The 17,500-nt window shown below is 45.9% G+C and overlaps 1 protein-coding gene across 6 annotated transcripts in view; it reads left to right on the top strand.

Annotated features, from left to right (window-relative positions):
* The window catches only part of LOC128699201 (adenosylhomocysteinase-like 1), a 562,478-nt gene that overhangs the window by 377,461 nt on the left and 167,517 nt on the right, over positions 1–17,500 (top strand). Inside the window, exon 1 of one of the 6 annotated variants that reach the window (XM_053791790.2) lies at positions 5,269–5,415. The exons of the other annotated variants lie outside the window; for them this stretch is intronic. The gene's annotated coding sequence lies outside the window, so the exon portion shown is untranslated. Of the gene's footprint in view, positions 1–5,268; positions 5,416–17,500 lie in introns of those variants that run through there. 6 annotated transcript variants of the gene reach the window in all.

Here is a 17,500-nt window from a genome sequence, read left to right as displayed (position 1 = left end):
CTGGTGTGTCTCGATTTGAAAGGGGAGAGAAAGAGATAGAGACAGAGCTAGCTAACTAGTTTTGGTTCAGCTGAAGCAGGGGAGACAGCCTGGTCAGTGACTGCTGCACTACCAGTTAGTGTTAATACATGTGTAGCACAGGTATGACTTTGCATGAGGTGCTAACATGTGTAGCACAGGTGTGAGGGGTAGATACACTTATATTATCTCAACCCTTAACACTTCCTGCACAGTTCATTAGAGAAGTGTGATAATCTCACGCTGTCACACTCCATCACTCGGGTGTTCAACACTGCAGTGCTTTCTGTTGTTTTTATTACTCTTACAGCTGTTGTTGGTTCTTCTGCTACTGCTGCAGGGGCTGTTGGTGCTATTTCTGCAGGGGCTATTGATGCTGCTCTTGCTAGTGATGATGGCGCTAATACTGCGAGCTGTTATGCTGTTGCTACAAGACGTGTGATTGTTGACGAGGGTGGTGATAGCTCCTATTGCTGCTTCTACTATTGTTTTCATTGTTGATGCTCCTGCTGATTGTGCTTTTGCAGTGGTGGTGATGTCAGCGCCGCCGTCGCCTGTTAGGTCTCCTCAACACTCCTTCCTCACGCCTCGCTCATTATCTTAATTAAAACACAAATATACACCGCTGGTTTGTATTGTAACCATAATTGATTAAAAGCTGGGAGTTGTGTGTTCTTGAACAACTCTACCACATACATGTCATTTGTGTTGCACGTATAGTGTAGAATATACAAGACACACGTGTCATCTGTTATGAAAGGTGCTTTGCACGTGTAGTGTAGAATATACAAGACACACTTGTCATCTGTTATGAAAGGTGCTTTGCACGTGTAGTGTAGAATATGTTATTGAGAAAGGCGTTGCGACAAGAGAAATAATGTGGGTGGTGTGGTAAGCGCAGACGCAGGCACCTTGAGAGTATAATATCCCCCCACACTCCTCATTGACTTGCTGATACCCACCCTACTTGTCAGTACCCACAGCGAAAGTGCAAGTATATCTGCCCTATCTCATCTGTGTACTCATGCAACAGGTATGTCCTATCTCAGCTGTGTACTCGTGTAACGTGTGTGTATCTCAGATGTATACTAAGGTACACCTGTGTATCTCAGCTGTGTACTCAGTAACCAGGTGGAAAGATCCTACCCCCAATACACACAATAGTGTTAATATCAAAACACGGAGATGCTCACTCATTGTTGATATTTTTGGAAGGCACTTCTACACTAGACTGGTATGTTGTTAAACTTTTCATGGATAACCAAATGGCAAAGCATTTTTATATTCAAACATCTAAAGTTTGCCTCCTGAAATTCATTCAGGAAAGATGTATTATAATTTACACCTAAAAAGTGTCAGAGGGGCTGGTTCCAAATCTGCACATTGAAATAACTCCTGACAAGAGCAGGAGTCATAAAAGACTGTGTAGAATACCCACAGTGAAGTGCAGGAGTTCAGTTATTATACTAATAACAACAACTTTGTAAATTTTTCAGGTCTTTCTTCAAATATAAAAGAGTTAGCAAGAGACCCTTCTCTTCTAGAGGAACCTTTAATACTTGTTGCTGACTGTGGTGCTGAGTTTGGCTGCCTTTCACGAGTATTGCTGAGTTGACTGACCAGTGTCAACCAGTAGAGCTGCTCTGAGATCCTGACCAGTGTCAGCCAGTAGATCTGCTCTGAGACCCTGACCAGTGTCAGCCAGTAGAGCTGCTCTGAGACTGACCAGTGTCAGCCAGTAGAGCTGGCCTGAGACCCTGACCAGTGTCAGCCAGGAGAGCTGGACTGAGACCCTGACCAGTGTCAGCCAGTAGATCTGCTCTGAGACCCTGACCAGTGTCAGCCAGTAGAGCTGCTCTGAGACTGACCAGTGTCAGCCAGTAGAGCTGCTCTGAGACTGACCAGTGTCAGCCAGTAGAGCTGGTCTGAGACCCTGACCAGTGTCAGCCAGTAGAGCTGGTCTGAGACCCTGACCAGTGTCAGCCAGTAGAGCTGGTCTGAGACCCTGACCAGTGTCAGCCAGTAGAGCTGGTCTGAGATTCTGTTTCACCAGTGTGTCAGACAGTAACACTTTAATGCCAGAGATATATTAGGCAGAAGTAGAAAATAATTTATCAAAGACTGGGGATCCACGTATATCCTGGCAAAGAGGAACACTGACACAATAGTGCAATAAGATCACAGTAAACAGGTGATATCACAATATGCAGAACATCCACTGTGAAAAAAATAGTGAACTTCCAAGCGCTTTCGTGATTACTCAGGAATGGAGTGGAGTGTCAAGCAGACACAACACCGTTCTTAATGCTTCTCTTACTCCACAAGTCTCTGGATATCTCTATCTCTTCTTACGCTGTCACCTAGAGAGGAGACAACTCTACGGTAGCTTCCACCACAGTGGTTGGCCCCACTCTCATCTCTCTCTACTACTCAGTGGCCTCGTTGCAACACAGTGTGTTGTTCCTCGCAAAAGTTAACTTAACCTCAGATACAAGTGCAACTGTAACTTATAATTATCTAGCACAGGTGTCATCATCAACCTGGAACCTACCTTCACTTGTGCAACCTGCCACACAGGTGTCATCATCAACCTGAAACCTGCCTTCAGTTGTGCCACCTTCCACACAGGTGTCATCATTAACCTGAAACCTACCTCCAGTTATGCCACCTTCCACACAGGTGTCATCATTAACCTGGAACCTACCTCCAGTTATGCCACCTTCCACACAGGTGTCATCATTAACCTGAAACCTACCTCCATTTGTGCCACCTTCCACACAGGTGTCAGCATTAACCTGGAACCTACCTCCAGTTGTGCCACCTTCCACACAGGTGTAATCTTAATTAACCTGGAACCTACCTCCAGTTGTGCCACCTTCCACACAGGTGTCATCATTAACCTGGAACCTACCTCCATCATATCCTCATTAATACTGCTGTTTATAATGTTATCGAGGTGGATTGATGTGAAATGCTGTGGTCCACTCTTCCTGCATGGTAACGCACCTGTGGCCCACTCTTCCTGCATGGTAACGCACCTGTGGTCCACTCTTCCTGCATGGTAACGCACCTGTGGTCCACTCTTCCTGCATGGTAACGCACCTGTGGCCCACCCTTCCTGCATGGTAACGTACCTGTGGTCCACTCTTCCTGCATGGTAACGCACCTGTGGCCCACTCTTCCTGCATGGTAACGCACCTGTGGCCCACTCTTCCTGCATGGTAACGCACCTGTGGTCCACTCTTCCTGCATGGTAACGCACCTGTGGCCCACTCTTCCTGCATGGTAACGCACCTGTGGCCCACTCTTCCTGCATGGTAACGCACCTGTGGTCCACTCTTCCTGCATGGTAACGCACCTGTGGTCCACTCTTCCTGCATGGTAACGCACCTGTGGTCCACTCTTCCTGCATGGTAACGCACCTGTGGTCCACTCTTCCTGCATGGTAACGCACCTGTGGCCCACTCTTCCTGCATGGTAACGCACCTGTGGTCCACTCTTCCTGCATGGTAACGCACCTGTGGTCCACTCTTCCTGCATGGTAACGCACCTGTGGCCCACTCTTCCTGCATGGTAACGCACCTGTGGTCCACTCTTCCTGCATGGTAACGCACCTGTGGCCCACTCTTCCTGCATGGTAACGCACCTGTGGCCCACTCTTCCTGCATGGTAACGCACCTGTGGCCCACTCTTCCTGCATGGTAACGCACCTGTGGTCCACTCTTCCTGCATGGTAACGCACCTGTGGCCCACTCTTCCTGCATGGTAACGCACCTGTGGCCCACTCTTCCTGCATGGTAACGCACCTGTGGTCCACTCTTCCTGCATGGTAACGCACCTGTGGCCCACTCTTCCTGCATGGTAACGCACCTGTGGCCCACTCTTCCTGCATGGTAACGCACCTGTGGCCCACTCTTCCTGCATGGTAACGCACCTGTGGCCCACTCTTCCTGCATGGTAACGCACCTGTGGCCCACTCTTCCTGCATGGTAACGCACCTGTGGCCCACTCTTCCTGCATGGTAACGCACCTGTGGCCCACTCTTCCTGCATGGTAACGCACCTGTGGTCCACTCTTCCTGCATGGTAACGCACCTGTGGTCCACTCTTCCTGCATGGTAACGCACCTGTGGTCCACTCTTCCTGCATGGTAACGCACCTGTGGTCCACTCTTCCTGCATGGTAACGCACCTGTGGTCCACTCTTCCTGCATGGTAACGCACCTGTGGTCCACTCTTCCTGCATGGTAATGCACCTGTGGTCCACTCTTCCTGCATGGTAACGCACCTGTGGCCCACTCTTCCTGCATGGTAACGCACCTGTGGTCCACTCTTCCTGCATGGTAACGCACCTGTGGTCCACTCTTCCTGCATGGTAACGCACCTGTGGTCCACTCTTCCTGCATGGTAACGCACCTGTGGCCCACTCTTCCTGCATGGTAACGCACCTGTGGTCCACTCTTCCTGCATGGTAACGCACCTGTGGTCCACTCTTCCTGCATGGTAACGCACCTGTGGCCCACTCTTCCTGCATGGTAACGCACCTGTGGTCCACTCTTCCTGCATGGTAACGCACCTGTGGTCCACTCTTCCTGCATGGTAACGCACCTGTGGCCCACTCTTCCTGCATGGTAACGCACCTGTGGTCCACTCTTCCTGCATGGTAACGCACCTGTGGCCCACTCTTCCTGCATGGTAACGCACCTGTGGTCCACTCTTCCTGCATGGTAACGCACCTGTGGTCCACTCTTCCTGCATGGTAACGCACCTGTGGTCCACTCTTCCTGCATGGTAACGCACCTGTGGTCCATTCCTCCTGCATGGTAATGCACCTGTGGCCTACTCCTCCTGCATGGTAACGCACCTGTGGCCTACTCCTCCTGCATGGTAACGCACCTGTGGCCCACTCCTGCATGGTAACGTACCTGTGGCCCACTCCTGCATGGTAACGTACCTGTGGCCCACTCCTCCTGCATGGTAACGCACCTGTGGCCCACTCCTGCATGGTAACGCACCTGTGGCCCACTCCTGCATGGTAACGCACCTGTGGCCCACTCCTGCATGGTAACGCACCTGTGGCCCACTCCTGCATGGTAACGCACCTGTGGCCCACTTCTCCTGCATGGTAACGCACCTGTGGCCCACTCCTTCTGCATGGTAACGCACCTGTGGCCCACTCATTCTGCATGGTAAGTTGTGTAGCAATATTTGTGTAGCTGGAAGCAGCCATGCATGGAGTGTTCTCAAAACCACGACTGTGAACGGACGACGTCTGCTGCTGTACTGCTGCTGAAACTGCAGCTGTTATTGCCACTACTTCTTTTGTTATTATTGCTGCTGCTATTATTGGTGCTACTACTACTACTGCTTCTGCTACGTCTCCAGAATGTGTACAACGAGTACGTTATTGCTATTTCGTCGTTATTATTAAAATATAAGAAAAAACTATTGGGACAGTATTTTCGTGTATAAATCTTTGTATGTATTTTGTTTATAGTTTAGAAAATTTAAAATTTTGAGATTACTGATGTTGGGGTCGTCAGGGAAAACTTACCTGACATGGGATTTCTGATGACCCGTTAAGAGTGGTGTTAGTGCTGTGGCAGGAAACAACACCTAGTGTGACCTGACACCTACACTGCTCTCTACTGATACATGATACACTCCTCTCTACTGATACATGATACACTGCTCTCTACTGATACATGATACACTGCTCTTTACTGATACATGATACACTGCTCTCTACTGATACATGATACACTGCTCTCTACTGACACACAACCGAGTGATAACTGTTGCATTTCCTCTCCTGCCAGCCACGGGAGAGTGACCAGTGTGTGTGTATGTACTCACCTAATTGTGGTTGCAGGGATCGAGACTCAGCTCCTGGCCCCGCCTCTTCACTGAACGCTACTAGCTCCTCTCTCTCCCTGCTCCATGAGCTTTATCATACCTCATCTTAAAGCTGTGTATGGTTCCTTCCTTCACTACATCACTCGCCAGAATGTTCCACTTCCTTCCTGACCACTCTATGACTGAAGAAATACTTCCTAACATCAAGGTGATTCGTCTGAGTCTTCAACTTCCAAGAGTGACCTCTTGTTTCTGTGTCCCCTCTCTGGAACATCTCTCTGTCCACTTTGTCTATTCCACGCAGTATTTTGCATGTCGTTATCGTGTCTTCCCTAACCCTCCTGTCCTCCAGTGTCGTCAGGCCGATTTCCCTCAACCTTTCTTCGTAGGACATTCCCCTTAGCTCTGGAACTAACCTTGTCGCAAACCTTTTCACTTTCTCTAATTTCTTAACGTGCTTGACCCGGTGCGGTTTCCAGACTGGTGCTGCATACTCCAGTATGGGCCTGACGTACACGGTGTACAGTGTCTTGAAAGATTCCCTACTTAGGTATCGGAACGCTAATCTCAGGTTTGCCAGGCGTCCATATGCCGCAGCAGTTATCTGGGTGATGTGCGCCTCAAGAGATGTGCTCGGTATTATACTCACCCCAAGATCCTTTTCTTTGAGTGAGGTTTGCAGTAGTCTTTGGATCCCTAGACTATACTCTGCGGTTTTCTTTAACCTTCCCCAATCTTCGTGTGTGTGTGTGAGAGAGAGAGAGAGAGAGAGAGAGAGAGAGAGAGAGAGAGAGAGAGAGAGAGAGTGAGAGTGATTTTCAATTCTCTTCAGATTAAAGTGAAGACTAAGCCAGATGAGGGTATGAGGTGACGATATTGATGGGATGTGTGAGTATATGTGGGTCACCAGCAGCAACAGTCTGATTGACCAGGCAAGTACCAGACGAGCCTGACCCAAGGCCGGGCTCTGGGAGTAGGAAAAACTCTCAGAACTCGTCAAAGGTTGAATCTGTGCTAGCAAGTGTGTGTATAACACTTGGGTTTGTGCTAGCAAGTGTGTGTATAACACTTGGGTTTGTGCTAGCAAGTGTTTGTTTATGACACTTGGGTCTGTGCTAGCAAGTGTGTGTTAGGGCACTTGGGTTTGTGCTAGCAAGTGTGTGTTATGGCACTTGGGTCTGTACTAGCAAGTGTGTGTATGACACTTGGGTCTGTACTAGCAAGTGTGTGTATGACACTTGGGTCTGTAGTACCAAGTGTGTGTATGGCACTTGGGTCTGTACTAGCAAGTGTGTATGACACTTGGGTCTGTACTAGCAAGTGTATGACACTTGGGTCTGTACTAGCAAGTGTGTATGACACTTGGGTCTGTATTAGCAAGTGTGTGTATGACACTTGGGTCTGTAGTAGCAAGTGTGTGTATGACACTTGGGTCTGTAGTAGCAAGTGTGTGTATGACACTTGGGTCTGTAGTAGCAAGTGTGTGTATGACACTTGGGTCTGTAGTAGCAAGTGTGTGTATGACACTTGGGTCTGTACTAGCAAGTGTGTGCATAACACTTGGGTCTGTACTAGCAAGTGTGTGTATGACACTTGGGTCTGTACTAGCAAGTGTGTGTATGACACTTGGGTCTGTACTAGCAAGTGTGTATGACACTTGGGTCTGTACTAGCAAGTGTATGACACTTGGGTCTGTACTAGCAAGTGTGTGTATGACACATGGGTCTGTGCTAGCAAGTGTATGACACTTGGGTCTGTGCTAGCAAGTGTGTGTATGACACTTGGGTCTGTGCTAGCAAGTGTGTGTATGACACTTGGGTCTGTGCTAGCAAGTGTGTGTATGACACTTGGGTCTGTGCTAGCAAGTGTGTGTATGACACTTGGGTCTGTGCTAGCAAGTGTATGCCACTTCGGTCTGTGCTAGCAAGTGTATGACACTTGGGGTCTGTACTGGCAAGTGTATGACACTTGGGTCTGTACTAGCAAGTGTATGACACTTGGGTCTGTGCTAGCAAGTGTGTGTATGACACTTGGGTCTGTGCTAGCAAGTGTATGACACTTGGGTCTGTACTAGCAAGTGTGTGTATGACACTTGGATCTATACTATCAAGTGTGAATATGACACTTGGGTCTGTGCTAGGAAGTGTATGACACTTGGGTCTATACTAGCAAGTGTATGTATGACACTTGGGTCTATACTAGCAAGTGTATGTATGACACTTGGGTCTGTGCTAGCAAGTGTATGACACCTGGGTCTGTACTAGCAAGTGTATGACACTTGGGTCTGTACTAGCAAGTGTGTGTATGACACTTGGGTCTGTACTAGCAAGTGTGTGTATGACACTTGTGTCTGTACTAGCAAGTGTGTTTATGACACTTGGGTCTGTACTAGCAAGTGTTTGTATGACACTTGGGTCTGTACTAGCAAGTGTATGACACTTGGGTCTGTACTAGGAAGTGTATGTATGACACTTGGGTCTCTACTAGCAAGTGTATGACACTTGGGTCTGCACTAGCATGTCATGAGGGGTTTTCGATACGTGGATAGGGTAAGAATACTCACGTAGGCTGGTAGTACGTATAATATAACGGAAAGTGTGGGAAAGCACCAACAGCCGACCTGCCTCATGAGTGCCTATGGGTGAGGGGGTGTTTGAAATCCTGCTATGGTCAGCAGCAATATGAATACAGTTGGTGATTCACGCAGAGACGGTTGGTAGTGAGTCATCTACTGGTACACTGGTTACTGGTAACTGGTTACTAGGAACTGGTACTACTACTGAGAGCTCGGTGACGCTAACGTATGTCGTCCCGACATACAACTAATACAAACTAGAGATGGCAGGTGTACGGCTTGGGCTGATTCTATACAATGTCAAAGTACACAACAATTGAACATTATAACATACATAAGTAGAACATTGGAATGGAAGCTACGTAACTGAAACTGTAATGAAACTGTAATGCAATACAAGGTATAATATAGCACAACTCATCAAATGAAACTCAACGTTGGGATTACACAATAGAAGTGATAAAAAAAAATTTGATCGATCGATCTGTATTCATGTGATCTACGGATTCTGAGGAAGGAATATATACAAAGAAAGAGTGTTTAACAGAAAGGCAGATTCGGTGCACTCAAATCTAGACTGTTAACTCTCAGAATTCGGAGAGAACGTAAACACAAAAAAAAAATTCTTGAACACTGATAAGTTGATACTGTAATTATTCATCTATACAGGTTATTTACATTTAACCCCAACACTGCTAGGGTGAGATTGACATATGCAGAATGGGTGTCATCTCTGGGAGGATCAAACTCTGTTGCACTGGCTAACTCATGCTGTATTTGAGGCAAATCTGAATTGGAAGTAACAAATGATACTTGAGGATTTCTCAATACCTGTCGTGTAGGTAGGGAATAACGACATTCAGGTTGATCGTCTGACTGAGTATCAGAGGAAAAGAGTACAGGATCAGGAGGATTGTCAGAGTCTGTCACATTAGTCTGGGTTGGAACATCATTATCATCACATACTAACTTCATATGATCTAAATGCGATTCTTTATGCTGACCAGTACTAATTTCTCTAACCTTATACTTATTACCAGTGATATGTTCAACTACTCGATAAGGACCAACAAACTTTTGATCAAGCTTAGGCATTGCAGACGTTTTGTTAAAGTTAGTCAGCATAACTCTCGAACCTACTTTGATTTTGGATGGCTTTGCTCGAGTGTTTGCGACTCTTGTAAATTCTGCTGTTGATTTATGAAGTGTTTCACGGATTCTTCTAAAAACACTTTGAGCTAAGCTGGTACGAGTTGCTATGAAATCATCAGGGTTGTACTTTGGTTTCGGATTAGAATATAGCAACTCATAAGGCAAACGTTTATCTACACCATACAATGCATACTGTGGAGTGTCACCTATAGAAACATTATAAGCAGAATTTATAGCACACTGCACATCAGGTATAACTTCATCCCAAGTTTTACTGTTGGGATTGATAGTGGCTCTCAAGACATCAAGTACTTTCTTATTGGTTCGTTCTGCTAACCCATTGCTGGCAGGATGATGAGGAACAATGGTGGATTTAGAGATCTTGTACAAGGTGCACAAATTTTTAAGAATCTCATTACAGATTTCACCTCCATTATCTGTTACTAGGGACTTAGGGGTGGTATGCCTGCAGATAATGCGTTCTTTAAATGCTTTAGCTACTGTCTCGGCAGTCTTATCTGCAATAGGAACTAACTCACAATATCTGGTGAAATGGTCTACCATAACACAGATGTTTGTTGCCCTGGAGGGAACATTGGAAATTAGTTAACAAATCTAGCGCAACTCTTTCCCAAGGTTCGCTAGTAGTTGGATACACTTGGATTAGATTAGGACCATTAGCATTACCTTTATGTTGCATGCAGACACTACATTTCTTAACATACTCAGAAATATCAGTTGCCATACGAGGCCAAAAGTATTTCAATCTGGCTTGTTTTACTGAACGATCCATACCAGGGTGCGCAACACCTGGTACATTGTGAACTAGCTGTAAGGCTACATTCACTAGTGACTGTGGAATTACTAACCGGTAAACTCTTCTGCTAGGAGTACCCAACTCGGCTGTTTGATACAGTAATTCTCGGTTCATGACAAAGTCACTGATGGGTGCTGGTGGCTTCACAGTCAGAATAAGATCTTCCTGGAGCAGGAATTGAATCACACCAGACCACATGGGATCTGTTCGTTGAGCATTCTTTACATCCTCAGCACTAAATGGAGGGTCTGCAGTTACTATAACATGTTGCGATAAGGCATCTGCGACTACATTTGACTTGCCAGGTAAGTGTTCAAAGGTGGGATTGAACTCTTGGATAGTCAAGGTCCATCTGGCTAACCTTCCAGTAGGTTGTTTGTTCTGGAATAAAGGTATCAGTGGAGCGTGGTCTGTCAAGACATGAACAGAGTACTGATAAATAATGTCTCGGAAGTGCTTTAAAGACCGTACTATTGCTAAAGCTTCTTGCTCAGTTACTGTATAATTACGTTCAGCCTTCGTAAGGACTCGGCTAGCAAATGCAACTGCGTTGTACTTGCCATCAGTCTTCTGAGCTAGTACGGCACCTATGCCAATAGAACTAGCATCAGTTGTCAGATAGAAGGGCTTAGAAAAATCTGGAAATTTCAAAATTGGAGCAGATGTTAGCTTTTCTTTTAGAGTTTGGAATGCTCTTTCTTGACGGAAGGTCCAAACAAAAGGAGCATCTTTCTTAAGCAACTCAGTTAGAGGAGCAGCTATGGAAGAAAAATTGGCAATGAAAGATCTATAAAAACCTGCTAAGCCCACAAAGGATCTTACGGCATCAGCAGTTTTGGGAGTTGGAAAATTTAGTACTGCAGTTACTTTACTTTGGTCAGTCGTAACCCCTCTAGGAGTGACTACGTGACCAAGAAACTTAATTTCTGATCTGAAAAATTGACATTTAGACAGTTTGATCTTTAAATTGGCTTCTTCAAGCTTACCAAGTACTACATCAAGTCTTTTCAAGTGTGTATCCAATGTCTTTAGACATGACGATTACGTCATCTAAGTACACCATAAGTGCATTACCTATGAGACCTCTAAAGATATTAGTCATGAGCCTTGAGAACGTCATAGGGGAGGATCGTAATCCAAACGCCATACGGAGGAAGTGATAATGACCTGTAGGAGTGGAGAATGCAGTTAGCTCTTGGCTGTCCTCATGAAGAGGGACTTGCTAAAACCCTTGTAACAAATCCAGGGTTGAAAAGACTTTGTTATCTCCGATGTTACGTAAAAGATCACCCAGTACAGGGAAGCGATCTGGAATAGTTTTCGCATTTAACTTCCTAAAGTCGATCACTGGGCGCCAAGTACCATCCTTCTTATGTATTAGGATCAAGGGCGCATTCCAAGGTGAATTGCTAGGTGCAATAACTCCATCATCAAGCATTTGATTGATCAATTCTTCTGCGACAGCAACTTGTGAATGAGGCATTCTGTACGCAGGTATATAGATAGGTCTAGTACCAGGTTCAAGTGGAATACGATGGGACAATAAGTTCGTTATACCCATCTTCTCACCTGGTAAGGCAATGGCTTTACGACATTTGTTCAACAGAGTCAATAAACGCTTGACTTCATCTGGGAAGTCAGTGGGAGCTAAGTCTTTCTCCTCAACTGGTGGAACAGATTGATCCAGTGAAGTGGATGAGGTCTCCCTGGTAGAAATAGCACCGACCCACTGGTCAGGTGACAACTCATCCTCTACCTGAACAGGGTAAGGATAGTGAACAAGGTCAACAAGATTGGTATTTGCTCTGAGACGAACACTGTGACCAGAAGTGTTAGCTAGGAAGAAATGGATCTTGCTATCTCTTACAACATGTAAGGATGGTTCAACAAATAGACCTTTTACTTTGCAGGAATCACTGTCAACTAGGACGTTATCACCATCTGGAACACTAGGAACAACAACAGACACTCTAAGTGAGGGCACTAGCTGCGACAGAAACGTCTTTCTGCAGACGGCATGTGACATCAACAAGAGATGGCATTACTAGTTGCAAGTAATTGTTTTCTGACAAGGCGTCCCCTGTGGAGAAACTACTACTTGAACTAGCAGACATTGCAGGGATAGGCTCAGCACTCAAGGTAGTCAGAGCGTCCTCGGACACTTGAGGTAACTGGACACTATCTTGCAAGTCTGAAGTTGCAGGAATACAGACAGGAGTGACAGGATCATCAGTGCCTGACCGCTTGGGTACGCTACTGGAAAATGCACTGGCCTGTAAGGACTTAATTCGAATGTCGTACTCTGCGGCAGTATGGCAGATCTCGGATCCAAGCTGGTAACCCCAAAATGGTACGATCAAGTCATCAATTTGGGCATGCCATCGATAAGGGTCGAGCACAATGCGCAAGTCTCGCATGGAAGCAAAGCCCAGTAGAAGGTCACCAGGGAAAGTAATCTGGTCGACAACACGGAATGAAGCAGTGAAGTCTCTACCTTGGATAGAAAAAGTTAGGGAAGTCCGACCGCGGACACGCAGGTGAGAACCAGCTACTCCACTAAGAGAGGACACATGAGTCGGTTCTACGAGAAGGACATGTCGTAACTGCTTATCCCTAAACAAACTAGACCTGATAATATTGACTTGCGCACCAGAGTCCATGAACAAATGAACGGGCGCATTATGAACAGATGCTTGCACTATAGGGCCTATGGTTGCATTGGAAGTTATGTGCAAACAAAAAGGTGGATTGTCATCAGCAAAGATTTGTTCCACTTCATCCCCAAAATCATCTACGTCAGAGACGTGTGAAGCAACATCATCAGCAGAATTGTCATTCTCGAGACTGCTTAAGGCTTCAAAGGAATTGTGAACGGGGATGGTGTACTCATTATCACCTACTGTCACCATGGGACGGTTTGACTGGGGCGCTCGAATTCCCCCGAATTGGAAGAATGAGCCTGGTTCTGGTTATTTTGAGAACCACGATGTCTGTTTCCTCTACGGGTTCTGCGGTTGGAACGGCCACGGAAAGACCTAGAGTACTGAAGGTTGTAGAGAGCATTGCACTCAGATGTGTCATGTCCATGTATTCTATGATAAGTACAGTAGGGAAGATCTGACTGGTACTCATCATCAGCACAACGCCTCTTAGGGTAACTATCAGGACAATTAATTGCAATATGGCCACGGAAACCACAGTTGTAACAAGTCCGCTGACTATGGTTACTGAATGTACTATGAATACTACGAGGTTTATAATGACTCTGTACACTGGTCCTTGGTGATCGCTGAGATGGTTGACGACCACGATTTGTCTCTGTGGCACAAACAAGAGGTGGTGCAGACTGAGGCATATGTGTGAAATTACTTTTGATACATGGGAAAGTACCCTGGGGGCATAAGGAACGTACATGATTTAGGGCTGTAAGTGGTTCCATCGTCACAGTTGGAGGATTAGCCTCATAAGCACACACGGAAGCATTAGTTCTTTGATTGCTCCAAAAGCTGCTATTTTAGCAAACGATGCTGTGGATGGTTTATCCTCGTCAGGGACAAAAGCTGAGGACTGGACAGCATTGATAAATGACGATAAAAGTTTGTCTAATCTAACAGCAAAGGCACTCAACGATTCATTAGTCATGGGTGTAGCATTCACTAGTTCCCGAAGAACGACATAGGGATCAGCTGTTTTTACTGGTACAAGGAAAGAACGAATCAGTTCCTCATATTGTGACCACTTAGTAAGATTCCTGAAGTCTCGCATATCAAGGAGATCAACAACGTGAACAGCAGCAGGGGATCGATGAAGAGTCGCAAGTCTGATAAGACTTTCCTCTGAAGGAGGACCTTCAACTAGAGCATTAACACGAGAACGAATGGCAGTAAACCATGCTTCAAGACTATGTACATGGCCATTGAATAAAGGTAACGCATCAAGGGAATCACCAGTAAAACTGTAGTGTCTCAGTGTCTGGGTCGGTCTGTCAGTCGATAAGGAACTGTGAGGACTGATGACAGAAGCAGCAGTAGCCTGAGAGGTCTGAGTGTCGACATTCACTAAAGTATCACTTGACGGTATGTGAGACATAATGGCAAAGAAGTTGCACAAGAACAAATAAGGCAAAAATAATGAACAATAAAAAATGATACAAAATGTTAAAATTAAAATAAAAGAGATGCAACTAATTCTGCAGAAGTAATAAAAAAATGTCTAAGATACACTGCAAGAGGAAGAACAACTCAATGTAAAGGACTGCTGGACAAGATAAAAAATTACATTTACATTTACAACACTTGGGTCTGTGCTAGCAAGTGTGTGTATGACACTTGGGTCTGTACTACCAAGTGTGTGTATGACACTTGGGTCTGTGCTAGCAAGTGTGTGTATGACACTTGGGTCTGTGCTAGCAAGTGTGTGTATGACACTTGGGTCTGTACTAGCAAGTGTGTGTATGACACTTGGGTCTGTGCTAGCAAGTGTGTGTATGACACTTGGGTCTGTGCTAGCAAGTGTGTGTATGACACTTGGGTCTGTGCTAGCAAGTGTGTGTATGACATTTGGGTCTGTGCTAGCAAGTGTGTGTATGACATTTGGGTCTGTGCTAGCAAGTGTGTGTATGACACTTGGGTCTGTGCTAGCAAGTGTGTGTATGACATTTGGGTCTGTGCTAGCAAGTGTGTGTATGACATTTGGGTCTGTGCTAGCAAGTGTGTGTATGACACTTGGGTCTGTGCTAGCAAGTGTGTGTATGACATTTGGGTCTGTGCTAGCAAGTGTGTGTATGACACTTGGGTCTGTGCTAGCAAGTGTGTGTATGACACTTGGGTCTGTGCTAGCAAGTGTGTGTATGACACTTGGGTCTGTGCTAGCAAGTGTGTGTATGACACTTGGGTCTGTGCTAGCAAGTGTGTGTATGACACTTGGGTCTGTGCTAGCAAGTGTGTGTATGACACTTGGGTCTGTGCTAGCAAGTGTGTGTATGACATTTGGGTCTGTGCTAGCAAGTGTGTGTATGACATTTGGGTCTGTGCTAGCAAGTGTGTGTATGACATTTGGGTCTGTGCTAGCAAGTGTGTGTATGACACTTGGGTCTGTGCTAGCAAGTGTGTGTATGACATTTGGGTCTGTGCTAGCAAGTGTGTGTATGACATTTGGGTCTGTGCTAGCAAGTGTATGTATGACACTTGGGTCTGTGCTAGCAAGTGTGTGTATGACACTTGGGTCTGTGCTAGCAAGTGTGTGTATGACATTTGGGTCTGTGCTAGCAAGTGTGTGTATGACACTTGGGTCTGTGCTAGCAAGTGCGTGTATGACACTTGGGTCTGTGCTAGCAAGTGTGTGTATGACACTTAGGTCTGTGCTAGCAAGTGTATGACACTTGGGTCTATAATAGCAAGTGTATGTATGGCACTTGGGACTGTGCTAGCAAGTGTATGACACTTGGGTCTGTACTAGCAAGTGTGCGTGACACTTGGATCTGTACTAGGAAGTGTATGTATGACACTTGGGTCTGTACTAGCAAGTGTGTATGACACTTGGGTCTGTGTTAGCAAGTGTGTGTATGACACTTGGGTCTGTACTAGCTAGTGTGTGTATGACACTTGGGTCTGTATTAGCAAGTGTGTGTATGACACTTGGGTCTGTACTAGCAAGTGTGTGTTTGACACTTGGGTCTGTACTAGCAAGTGTGTATGACACTTGGGTCTGTACTAGCAAGTGTGTATGACACTTGGGTCTGTACTAGCAAGTGTGTATGACACTTGGGTCTGTATTAGCAAGTGTGTGTGTGACATTTGGGTCTGTACTAGAAAGTGTATGACACTTGGGTCTGTACTAGCAAGTGTGTGTATGACATTTGGGTCTGTACTAGCAAGTGTGTGTATGACACTTGGATCTGTACTAGCAAGTGTGTGTATGACACTTGGATCTGTACTAGGAAGTGTATGTATGGCACTTGGGTCTGTACTAGCAAGTGTATGACACTTGGGTCTGTACTAGCAAGTGTGTGTATGACAGTTGGGTCTGTACTGGCAAGTGTGTGTATGACATTTGGGTCTGTACTAGCAAGTGTATGACACTTGGGTCTGTGCTAGCAAATGTGTGTATGACACTTGGGTCTGTACTAGCAAGTGTGTGTATGACACTTGGGTCTGTGCTAGCAAGTGTGTGTATGACACTTGGGTCTGTACTAGCAAGTGTGTGTATGACATTTGGGTTTGTACTAGCAAGTGTATGACACTTGGGTCTGTGCTAGCAAGTGTGTGTATGACACTTGGGTCTGTACTAGCAAGTGTGTGTATGACACTTGGGTCTGTGCTAGCAAGTGTGTGTATGACACTTGGGTCTGTGCTAGCAAGTGTGTGTATGACACTTGGGTCTGTACTAGCAAGTGTGTGTATGACACTTGGGTCTGTACTAGCAAGTGTATGACACTTGGGTCTGTGCTAACAAGTGTGTGTATGACACTTGGGTCTGTACTAGCAAGTGTGTGTAATGACACTTGGGTCTGTACTAGCAAGTGTATGACACTTGGGTCTGTGCTAGCAAGTGTGTGTATGACACTTGGGTCTGTACTAGCAAGTGTGTGTATGACACTTGGGTCTGTACTAGCAAGTGTATGACACTTGGGTCTGTACTAGCAAGTGTATGACACTTGGGTCTGTGCTAGCAAGTGTGTGTATGACACTTGGGTCTGTACTAGCAAGTGTGTGTATGACACTTGGGTCTGTGCTAGCAAGTGTGTGTATGACACTTGGGTCTGTGCTAGCAAGTGTGTGTATGACACTTGGGTCTGTACTAGCAAGTGTGTGTATGACACTTGGGTCTGTACTAGCAAGTGTATGACACTTGGGTCTGTGCTAGCAAGTGTGTGTATGACACTTGGGTCTGTACTAGCAAGTGTGTGTATGACACTTGGGTCTGTACTAGCAAGTGTATGACACTTGGGTCTGTGCTAGCAAGTGTGTGTATGACACTTGGGTCTGTGCTAGCAAGTGTGTGTATGACACTTGGGTCTGTACTAGCAAGTGTGTGTATGACACTTGGGTCTGTGCTAGCAAGTGTGTGTATGACACTTGGGTCT

The sequence above is a fragment of the Cherax quadricarinatus genome, chromosome 54 (genome assembly GCF_038502225.1).
Source record: "Cherax quadricarinatus isolate ZL_2023a chromosome 54, ASM3850222v1, whole genome shotgun sequence".
In the NCBI taxonomy this organism is placed as follows: domain Eukaryota; kingdom Metazoa; phylum Arthropoda; class Malacostraca; order Decapoda; family Parastacidae; genus Cherax; species Cherax quadricarinatus.
Note: the sequence above shows the minus strand (reverse complement) of the source record. Positions and strands in the feature narration are given on the sequence as shown.